Genomic DNA, 12,669 nt, shown 5'->3' with positions numbered 1-12,669 from the left:
GAACAGGCGGGCCAGTCCATAGCATCAATGCCTTCCTCTTGCAGGAACTGCTGACACACTCCAGCCACATTATCTTGCATTAGGAGGAACCCAGGGCCAACCGCACCAGAATATGGTCTCACAAGGGGTCTGAGGATCTCACCTCGGTACCTAATGGCAGTCAGGCTACCTCTGGCGAGCACATGGAGGGCTGTGCGGCCCCCCAAAGAAATGCCACCCCACACCATGACTGACCCACCGCCAAACCGGTCATGCTGGAGGATGTTGCAGGCAGCAGAACGTTCTCCACGGCGTCTCCAGACTCTGTCACGTCTGTCACGTGCTCAGTGTGAACCTGCTTTCATCTGTGAAGAGCACAGGGCGCCAGTGGCGAATTTGCCAATCTTGGTGTTCTCTGGCAAATGCCAAACGTCCTGCACGGTGTTGGGCTGTAAGCACAACCCCCACCTGTGGACGTCGGGCCCTCATACCACCCTCATGAAGTCTGTTTCTGACCGTTTGAGCAGACACATGCACATTTGTGGCCTGCTGGAGGTCATTTTGCAGGGCTCTGGCAATGCTTCTCCTGCTCCTCCTTGCACAAAGACGGAGGTAGCGGTCCTGCTGCTGGGTTGTTTCCCTCCTACGGCCTCCTCCACATCTCCTGATGTACTGGCCTGTCTCCTGGTAGCGCCTCCATGCTCTGGACACTACGCTGACAGACACAGCAAACCTTCTTGCCACAGCTCGCATTGATGTGCCATCCTGGATGAGCTGCACTACCTGAGCCACTTGTGTGGGTTGTAGACTCCGTCTCATGTTACCACTAGAGTGAAAGCACCGCCAGCATTCAAAAGTGACCAAAACATCAGCCAGGAAGCATAGGAACTGAGAAGTGGTCTGTGGTCCCCACCTGCATAACAACTCCTTTATTGGGGGTGTCTTGCTAATTGCCTATAATTTCCATCTGTTGTCTATTCCATTTGCACAACAGCATGTGAAATTTATTGTCAATCAGTGTTGCTTCCTAAGTGGACAGTTTGATTTCACAGAAGTGTGATTGACTTGGAATTACATTGTGTTGTTTAAGTGTTCCCTTTATTTTTTTGAGCAGTATATTTTATTTATTTAACCTTTATTCAACTAGGCAAGTCAGTTAAGAACAAATTCTTATTTACAATGGTGGCCTACCCCGGCCAAACCCGGACGACACTGGGCCAATTGTGCGCCGCCCTATGGGGCTCCCTATCACGGCCGGTTGTGATACAGCCTGGAATCGAACCAGGGTCTATAGTGGTTGTGCATTACCATTTTTTCTGTTGTTTGTCAGTCACCGACCGTCACTCAATTAGCCATGTCAGCTAACAATTTTTAGATTGGTAGTTAGTTATCTAAACTTGAGGTAATCATGGCTGAATACTGACCGGCCACACAGGGCATGTGCCCACGGGCCCTGACTGGCAAAATATGTAGATTTGTAGAAAATATGCTTTAAAATTGCACAAAAATGATCTCCATCCCATGGAAAAATGGGTAGAATTGCAGGAAAGCAGCTTTAAAACTGCAAAAATGTCTCTCTGCCCCATGGCAAAATGAGTAGAATTGCAAAAAACATACTTTAAGTTTTGAGGGAGCATGCAATTGGCATGCTGACTGCAGGAATGTTGACCAGAGCTGTTGCCAGATAATTGAATGTTCATTTCTCTACCACAATGTCGTTTTGCAGAATTTGTCAGTACGTCCAACCGGCCTCACAATCGCATACCATGTGTATGGCATTGCATGGGCGCGTGGATTGCTAATGTCAACGTTGTGTCCGGGGGCATTCGTATTGTGCCGCTAGAGGTGAAATTCTTGGACCGGCGCAAGACGGACGAAAGCGAAAGCATTTGCCAAGATTTTCCATGGTGGTGGCGGGGTTATGGTATGGGCAGACATAACCTACGGACAACGAACCCGATTTGCATTTTATCTATTGGCAGTCTGAATGCACAAAAATACCTTGTGACCAAGAAATGCATATCTGTATTCCCAGTCATGTGAAATCCATAGATTCCTCACATGAACTGTAACTAAGTCAAATCTTTGAAATTGTTGCATGTTGCGTTTATATTTTTGTTCAGTATACATTGACCCCTTTGAGAGCTATGCCCTCGACCCCAGTCCCATCATTGATATATATACAAAAGTATGTGGACACCCCTTCAAATTAGTTTACAACAAGTCAAATTTCTGCCCTGCTAGAGCTGCCCCAGTCGACTGTAAGTGCTGTTATTGTGAAGTGGAAAAGTCTAGGAGCAACAATGTCTCAGCCGCGAAATGGTAGGCCACACAAGCTCACAGAATGGGAATGGTTTGTCGAGATCGATGTGGAAGAACATGAGTGGCCTGCACAGACCCCTGACCTCAACCCCATCAAACACCTTTGGGATGAATTGGAACACCGACTGTGAGCCAGGCCTAATCCCCCAACATCAGTGCCCGACCTCACTAATGCTCTTGTGGCTGAATGGAAGCAAGTCCCAGCAGCAATGTTACAACATCTAGTGGAAAGCCTTCCCAGAAGAGTGGAGGCTGTTATAGCAGCAAAGGAGACACCAACTCCATATGAAGGCCCATGATTTTGAAATTAGATTTTCGATGAGCAGGGGTCCACATACCTTTTGGTCATGTAGTGTATCACAAAGTATTGGGTTTGCGGTGAGGGAGATGTGACAGTCAAAACCTGCACCATGATTCCACCTAGTGGTGATTTCACAGAACATACGTCTCATATTCAGTTCAAGATTGGCAGTATTTCTTGACACTGACAAGGACTTATAATGACACAGACTACTGTGGGGCCAGAACAGAAGGGGTGAATTTCTGAGTTTGTGGCCATGCTATTGTGGCACACTGCCCAATTTATGTGGATAGTGTAGCTCTTGGGCATAATCAGATAATAATGACTGACGATAGGAAACTCGTCCCAGGACATTTGGCACTGTACGTTATGTTGTAGGCTAACGTGACCTCACAATTACACAATAGAAAAGGGGGTTCTCTCCTATAGAAGCACCTATAGAAGAAGCCTACTTTTTTAGCAGATGTCCAAAATACAGATTCTTAATCCACACATTATTTGCCTCACAAGTGATTTGTACTTTCTGGTGTTTGTAAAAATACATGTTTTGAAAAGAATGTCAAATGAATATCGACATCAGCTACATTTACTAGATATAGGCAAAGACACAGAGAGAAATCCTACACTGTTGAGACTCACCACAATTCTGTTATAGCTCTCTATCTCCCTCCGGCGTTTTAAAATGACACATAAACCTTGGAGTACACCTTGTTGTATATCACAAACTGGTGGCTCTGAGGACATGAGGGAAGGGAAAACTGCCGTTGGCTCACTCCAACCAAGGTGCATGAATTTTACAGAATGAATATCGGGCGCGTCAAGCAGATCAATTTTGTCCAGTGGTGTAAAGTACTTAAGTAAAAATACTTTAAACTACTACTTAAATAGTTTTTGGGGGGTATATGTACTTTAGTATTTATATTTTTGACTACTTTAACATTTACTCCACTAGATTCTTAAGGAAAATAATGTACTTTTTACTCCTTACATTTTCCCTGACACCCAAAAGTACTCATTACATTTTAAAAGCCTAGCAGGACAGGAACATTTCTAAATCACGCACTTATCAAGAGAACATCCCTGGTCATCCCAACTGCCTCTGATCTGGCAGACTCTCTAAACACAAATGCTTAGTTTGTAAATGATGATGACTGTTGAAGTGAGCTTTTGATACTTAAGAATATTTAGCGATTACATTTACTTTTGATATATTTAAAACCAAATAAATCGCTCCCTATCCCAGTCTGTTGTCCCCACATGCTTCAAGATGGCTACCATTGTTCCTCTACCCAAGAAGGCAAAGATAACTGAACTAAATAACTACTGCCCTGCAGCACTCACTTCTGTTATCATGAAGTGCTTTGAGAGACTAGTCAAGGATCATATCACTTCCACCTTACCGGCCACCCTAGACCCACTTCAGTTTACATACCGCCCCAACAGGTCCACAGACAACGCAATCGCCATCACACTGCACACTGCCCTATCCCATCTGGACAAAAGGAAAGCTATGTAAGAATGCTGTTCATTGACTACAGCTCAGCATTCAACATCATAGTACCCTCCAAGCTCATTATCAAGCTAGAGGCCCTGAGTCTCAACCCCGCCCTGTGCAATTGGGTCCTGGACTTTCTGACTGGTCGCCCCCAGGCGGTGAAGGTAGGAAACAACATCTCCACTTCGCTGACCCTCAACACTGGGGCCCCACAAGGGTGCGTCCTCAGCCCCCTCCTGTACTCCCTGCTCACCCACGACTGCGTGGCCATGCACGCCTCCAACTCAATCATCAAGTTTGCAGACGACACAACAGTAGTGGGCTTGATTACCAACAACGATGAGACAGCCTACAGGGAGGAGGTGAGGGCACTCAGAGTATGGTGTCAGGAAAATAACCTCTCACTCAACGTCAACAAAACAAAGGAGATGATTGTGGACTTCAGGAAACAGCAGAGGGAGCATCCCCCTATCCACATCGAAGGGACAACAGTGGAGAAGGTGGAAAGTTTTAAGTTCCTTGGCGTACACATCACAGACAAACTGAAATGTTCCACTCACACAGACAGTGTTGTGAAGCAGGCACAACAGCGCCTCTTCAACCTCAGAAGGCAGAAGAAATCTGGCTTGTCACCCAAAACCCTGACAAACCTTTACAGATGCACAATCGAGAGCATCCTGTCGGGCTGTATCACAGCCTGGTACGGCAACTGCACCGCCCTCAACCGCAAGGCTCTCCAGAGGGTGGTGTGGTCTGCACAAAGCATCACTGGGGGCAAACTACCTGCCCTCCAGGACACCAACAGCACCCGATGTCACAGGAAGGCCAAAAGATCATCAAGGACATCAACCACCCGAGCTAATGCCTGTTCACACCGCTACCATCCAGAAGGCGAGGTCAGTACAGGTGCATCAAAGCTGGGACTGAGAGACTGAAAAACAGCTTCTATCTCAAGGCCATCAGACTGCTAAACAGCAATCACTAACTCAGAGATTCTGCTGCCTACATTGAGGCCCAATCACTGGCCACTTTAATAAATGGATCACTAGTCACTTTATACAATGCATTCTAAATAATGCCACTTTAATTATGTTTACATATCTTACATTACTCATATCACATGTTCTGTGTACACTGTATTTTAAACCATCTATTGCACCTTGCCTATGCCGCTCGGCCATCGCTCATCCATATACTTACATGTACATATTCTCATTCACCCCTTTAGATTCGTGGAACTGTTAGATTACTTGTTAGATATTACTGCACTGTCAGAACTAGAAGCACAAACATTTCGCTACACTCACATTACCATCTGCTAACCATGTGTATGTGACAAATATAATTTTATTTGATTTTAGACTTTTACTCAAGTAGTTTTTACTGGGTGACTTTCACTTGAGTATTTTTACTTTTAAGGTATCTTTACTTTTACTCAAGTATGACAATTGGATACCTCTCCCATCTCCTCAATGGTTTTTAGGAGCATATACTCACATGCCATCTCCTCATTGGTTTTTAGGAGCAAATACCCACGTGGGTGATTGAAAGATGAACTGAGGTCCACACTCCAGTCCAGTCAGTAGTGGTAATGCACCTTAAAGTTGGTTGCCAACTGCCATTGTAACAGCTGTCTTCAAGAATGGACCAAGGCGCAGCGGGAATGTGGATACTCATAGTTCTTTAATAAACTTAAGTAAAGCATCCACAGGCAAAAACAATAAACAATACTCACGACGACAGGACCAGTCTTACAGGCACACAAAACGCAATGCAAGAACAACTACCCACAACCCCAAAGAAAAACACACACTCCTATATAGGACTCCCAATCAAAGGCAACTCAACACACCTGCCTTCAATTGGCAGTCCCAATCACCAACACAACCATTCACACACACAAAACCCCTGCCAAATCCTGACCAAAACTAACACCATTACGCCCTCTGCTGGTCAGGACGTGACAGTACCCCCCCCCTAAAGGTGCAGACCCCGGAATGCACATAAAAGAAAAAACAAACCCCCAAACAACAAAAAATATCCCCCTAAACAATAAGGGAGGGAAGGGAGGGTGGCTGCTGTCAACGACGGCACTGTGCTACACCCTCCCTCCCCAACCCACCTCTCCTGGAGGTGGCTCAGGTGCAGGACGTGGACCTCGCTCCACCTTTGGCGTCGCCCACTTCGGTGGCGCCGATAGCTGCGCCGGGCAGGCGGGCCACTCGGGCTGACCCGGAGGACAGGCGGGCCACTCGGGCTGGGCCGGAGGCACATCGGGCCACTCGGGCTGGGCCGGAGGCACGGCGGGCCACTCTGGCTAGGCCGGAGGCACGGCGGGCCACTCTGGCTAGGCCGGAGGCACGGCGGGCCACTCTGGCTAGGCCGGAGGCACGGCGGGCCACTCTGGCTAGGCCGGAGGCACGGCGGGCCACTCTGGCTGGGCCGGCACGGCGGGCCACTCTGGCAGATCCGGCACGGCGGGCCACTCTGGCAGATCCGGCACAGCGGGCCACTCTGGCAGATCCGGCTCAGGATTCACCAGGCTGGGGAGACATAAAGGAGGCCTGGCTCTGGGCGCAGGCCCTGGACTCACCAGTCTGGGAAGACCCGCTGGAGGCCTGGTTTGAGGAGGTGGCACAGGAGAGACCAGGGTGGAGAGACCCACTGAAGGACTGGTCCGTGGAGGAGACATGGGTTTGACCAGGATGGGGAGACCCACTGGAGGACTGGTCCGTGAAGGAGACACGTGCTTGACCAGGATGGGAAGACATGCAGGAGGCCTGTTTCTGGGCGCAAGCACAGTCTTTACCAGACAACCAGCACACACCTCAGGACGAGTATGGAGAGCTGCCTCAGGTGACATCATTCCCACGATACGCTCATTAGGGCGAATGCCGTACTTTATGCACCACACTAGCAGCTCTCTCATCTCTCTCTCTCTTAATTTCCCCATTAACCCCATCAAAGTCTCTGCCTCGTACCCCTCGCTCACCTCCAATGTCATCCCGACTGGCTCTGGTTCCGATCTCGGCTCCGCCGACTGTCCCGTGTGCCCCCCCCAAAAAAATTATTGGGGCTGCCTCTCGCGCTCGTTGCGCTCTCTCTCCTCGTAGAATCGCCTCTCCGCTCTCGCCGCTTCAATCTCCCACTGCGGGAGGCGATAATCCCCAGCCTGAGTCCATGGTCCCTCTCCGTCCAGGATTTGTTCCCACGTCCATTGGTCCATCACGTTGTACTCCTGTGGCTCCTTCCTCTTCTGCTGCTTGGTCCTTTTGTGGTGGGTAGTTCTGTAACAGCTGTCTTCAAGAATGGACCAAGGCGCAGCGGGAATGTGGATACTCATAGTTTTTTAATAAACTTAAGTAAAGCATCCACAGGCAAAAACAATAAACAATACTCACGACGACAGGACCAGTCTTACAGGCACACAAAACGCAATGCAAGAACAACTACCCACAACCCCAAAGAAAAACACACACTCCTATATAGGACTCCCAATCAAAGGCAACTCAACACACCTGCCTTCAGTTGGGAATCCCAATCACCAACACAACCATTCACACACACAAAACCCCTGCCACATCCTGACCAAAACTAACACCATTACGCCCTCTGCTGGTCAGGACGTGACAGCCATATATATTCCAAAGAAAAAGAAGAAGAAGCCTGAAGGAGGAGAGATTACTAGAAAACAAACTTTAACCTGTTAGGGCTAGGGGGCAGTATTTACACGGCCGGATAAAAAACGTACCCGATTTAATCTGGTTATTACTACTGCCCAGAAACTAGAATATGCATATAATTATTGGCTTTGGATATAAAACACCCTAAAGTTTCTAAAACTGTTTGAATTGTGTCTGTGAGTATAACAGAACTCATATGGCAGGCAAAAACCTGAGAAGATTCTGTTCAAGAAGTACCCTCTCTGACCATTCCTTGGGCTTCTTGGCTCTGTTTATTGAAAATTTAGGATCTTTGCTGTAACGTGACACTTCCTATGGCTCCCATAGGCTCTCAGAACCCGGGAAAAAGCTGAATGATGTAATTCCAGCCGCTGGCTGAAAAACTTTAGCGCCTTTGGTTAAGTGGTCTATCAGAGGACAATGAGCTGAGGCGCGTGCACGGGGCGACACCATGTTTTTATTTTCTCTCTCTTTGTACTAAAACACAGATTCTCGGTCGGAATAATATCGCTTTTTTACGAGTAAAATGGCATAAAAATTGATTTTAAACAGCGGTTGACATGCTTCGAAGTACGGTAATGGAATATTTAAAAAAAAATTGTCACGAAACGCGTCGGGCGCGTAACCCTTATTTACCCTTTTGGATAGTGTCTTGAACGCACGAACAAAACGCCGCTATTTGGATATAACTATGGATTATTTGGGACCAAACCAACATTTGTTATTGAAGTAGAAGTCCTGGGAGTGCATTCTGACGAAGAACAGCAAAGGTAATAACATTTTTCTTATAGTAAATCTGACTTTGGTGAGGGCTAAACTTGGTGGGTGTGTAAATAGCTAGCTCTGTGATGCCGGGCTATCTACTTAGAATATTGCAAAATGTGCTTTCACCGAAAAGCTATTTTAAAATCGGACATATCGAGTGCATAGAGGAGTTCTGTATCTATAATTCTTAAAATAATTGTTATGTTTTTTGTGAACGTTTATCGTGAGTAATTTAGTCAATTCACCGGAAGTTTGCGGGGGGGTATGCAAGTTCTGAATGTCACATGCTAATGTAAAAAGCTGGTTTTTGATATAAATATGAACTTGATTGAACAAAACATGCATGTATTGTATAACATAATGTCCTAGAAGTGTCATCTGATGAAGATCATCAAAGGTTAGTGCTGCATTTAGCTGTGGTTTGGGTTTATGTGACATTATATGCTAGCTTGAAAAATGGGTGTCTGATTATTTCTGGCTGGGTACTCTGCTGACATAATCTAATGTTTTGCTTTCATGGTAAAGACTTTTTGTAATCGGACAGTGTGGTTAGATTAACGAGAGTCTTGTCTTTAAAATGGTGCAAAATAGTCATATGTTTGAGAAATTGAAGTAATAGCATTTCTAAGGTATTTGAATAACGCGCCACAGGATTCCACTGGCTGTTACGTAGGTGGGACGATTTCATCCCACCGACCCTAGAGAAGTTAACCATTTTATCTGTGGATTAATTGTCGGAGTAAAGGACCTTGTGCATTTCTGGTAAAATAACAATAACAACAATGTTTATATCCCAGGACAAATTAGCTTGCAACAGCAAGCTAGCTAGCTAAATTGCCATAAATGTTTGCTTTTCGACCTGTCCCCAAATTAATATAGTTGGTTCAGAGTTTGTTTTGATATTTCAACCTGCGTGTCCTGATCATGTCTGGTGTGGGTAAACAAAATCAACATGCACGCGATGGCGTGGTCAGCATGTTAGTGTGTTTTTGGTTGACCCACGCGAACATGACTAAAGACGTGACTGAAACAGGAACCAACTTTGCCTTGATTCTAAAGCTACAGCGGATACAAATGAAAGTGATATTTGAGACCTATAACCAATTTATTGGACACATGTTGTTTTCAGTTTGTGTGGGTGTATATGTAACCAGTGCTGTACTGAACCACTGTAACTCTGCTTTGTGTGTGGTTGATTGAGACTATAGACGTGGACTTTGGAGATCAGGTTGTTTTAATTAAGCAGAATTCACTCTCTGCATCCTGCATCTGCATCCAAAAGAAAATAAAACATTTGTAGAGCACATATGTTCTGTGAATCGTCGCCTCTTTCTCTCATAGTGCATCAAAATGATTTTAGAATACAAAAATTATTACAGCCTCTCCTTATTATGCATCAACACATAACATATATTTTACATAGATAAAACCACATGCCTGCATCCAAAAGAAAATAAAACATTTGTAGAGCACATGTGTTCTGCAAATCGTCGCCTCTTTCTACAACAGATGCACAATACAACAGACTGGGATCATTTGAGGAGCTAGCAATCGTTCACACATACAATAGCCTACTAATACCTTAGCTAGCTATTTACCACATGTTGAATTCAGAATGTTAATATTGTAGCGACCCACACAGACAGCTGTGTGTTATGTGTTAGGCTATTAGTTGGTTGTGTTGTACTTACCAGTACCCAGTGTTCGCGGGGTCCGACATGCCAATCAACCCGCTATCTGCCAATCATGGGAATGCCTGGAATGTTCTGATGCTGGGCATCCTGCTGGTTGGCGGAGTGGCGTGGAGGGGGGTTGGGCAGGGGGATGGAGCATTGGAAGTTAAGACCAGGTTTAGCCATTGTTCTCTCTCTTACGTCTGGGCTTCACAAGAGACGGTCACGGTTGGTTTGTGGGGTATCCTTTATTTATTTTGTGTGGGCTACGGCCAAACAGTAGCCTGTGTGAAGTTGGGTTAATAAACCGTCAATTCGTAAACTCAATTCTCTGTCTGGACAATTGTTCCTTTATGATCTAGTCCGGTCATTACAATATCATCCTAAAAAGTACAGTTACAAGTGCATCTTAACAATACCATCCACTTCTGAGTAACCTCTAAATATACAACATTATTCATGAACAAAACACTGTGTATGACTTTGTGCTTAAAATAATCAAACTTTTCTGAAGACGACAGAAAAAGTGTGCCTACCTCTCATAGTGCATCAAAATGATTTGAGCATGAGCACGCAGGGAAAAACGTAAGTACACACTCCCCTACTCCCAGGATGCAGGCATGCATAATAACAAATCAACATGCCATATTAATATATGAACCTGGTGAAATTCACACAGTACTTTAACAACTGTTACATATAGAAAAGTTAATTTCGACATTTATAAAGAAAAACTTTGATAAACAAATGCAGCTATTTTGACACTGGCATGTTGATCTGAGCCTTGCTGTTGGCTCAGTCATAGGAAGAGGTAAAGAGAGGCCCAAACTCATTGGAAAATCTGTCTCCCTCCAGCAGATGGTGTTTTTTCGCCCACCAAGCAAAGAGTTTTTGTATGGAGGTCAATTTGGTCAACAACAAAAATGTATGGCTTATTTGCTACATGAGGTTTATTTGATTGACTATAAGTTTCGTAATGCTTAGGTTGTTACGAGTGTACTGATATAAGAAGGACACGTGACATCCCCGCAACTTTGAGAAAAGTGTCACGCCCTGACCTTAGAGAGCCGTTTTATTTCTCTAGTTGGTTAGGTCAGGATGTGATGTGGGGTGGGCATTCTATGTTGTCTATTTCTTTGTTTTTGGCCGACTATGGTTCCTAATCAGAGGCAGCTGTCTATCGTTGTCTCTGATTGGGAATCATACCCTTGGCAGCCTTTTCCCACCTGTGTTTTGTGGTTAGTTGTTTTTTGTTTCGTATCTGTACCTGACAGAACTGTGCGCTTTCGTTTTGTTTTTTGGTTATTTTTGATTGAGTGTTTTGGTGAAAATAAAACATCATGAACACTTTCCACGCTGCGCTTTGGTCTCATTCCGATGACAGCCGTTACAAAAAGGCTCTTTATATTGAAGTTGTATCAAAATGGCTATTCATGGCATGAAGCTAGTAGCATAGCATTGCTCCGTTGAATACAGGCGGTTGACGTCAACAACCCTCATCAAATATTCCAAAAAGTATTACAATTATGAGATGTATCCACCAATCCAAAGAAAGAATAGGCAGGAGCTAGACAGCACGCCATGCCGCTTTGTGGACGACTCCCATTGTTTGTATATTGTCAGTATATGCATAATCTTTGGCTCAGATCAACAGTGTCCGACTTTCGGCTGTTGCAGATGCACCTCCCCCGACTTCACTCGTCAACTTTCCTCTACAGCCAGTTTCGTTAGCCTTAAAGACAATTTATGCTTGCTCTGGAAATGCAATCCGGAGTCTCTGTAAGGAGGGTGAGGTGAAATTGTGGAGGCTTGCGTAGGCCAAATTGAGCTCCATACCGCATTGCCAAATTTTGTAACAATGCAGAGGGCTCCATATAGCTCCACATTGACATGATTGGTTGACGGTAGGTGGGAGCGGTACATCAAACTCACTTCCTTGACAACAAACATGGAGAACTTTGAGGAAAGGCTATCAGAACAAGTGAACAAATTAAAAAAAAAACATCTTTACCTCGTAGGGGTTTCAAAGACACAAAAATTTGTTTGAACTCCTGGAAAGAGATCAGGGAGGTAATGGGGATAGATGCGGTACTGTAAAGAAGTCAATGGAATGCGGACCAAGGGGGATTGAAGGACGCTGGATTGGCGCACATTCAACAAATTTGGTCTAACAAAGTGGCTATTTGTCAAATCCGTCATGATTGATGTTTTGTAACAGGCCCACAAGGTGGTTACTAAAATCAAATATGGATATATTTGGCTATTTTTGCTGCCTAACATTTAGTTGTCCCTTTTCAGGTTTAGAAAAAGTGACTGCTAAATGCTAACTCCCATTCGTATAAGCTGGTAGCATGGCTAATATACAGAAATCGGTGGTGGTAGTCAGTGGTTTTGAACTTTAATGGAGTGGATTTATGAAGATGACATGAACATGTATTGGGGTTGTCATCC

This window comes from Salmo salar, chromosome 11, assembly GCF_965601325.2.
Source record: "Salmo salar chromosome 11, fSalSal1, whole genome shotgun sequence".
NCBI classification, from domain to species: Eukaryota; Metazoa; Chordata; class Actinopteri; order Salmoniformes; family Salmonidae; genus Salmo; species Salmo salar.
Note: the sequence above shows the minus strand (reverse complement) of the source record.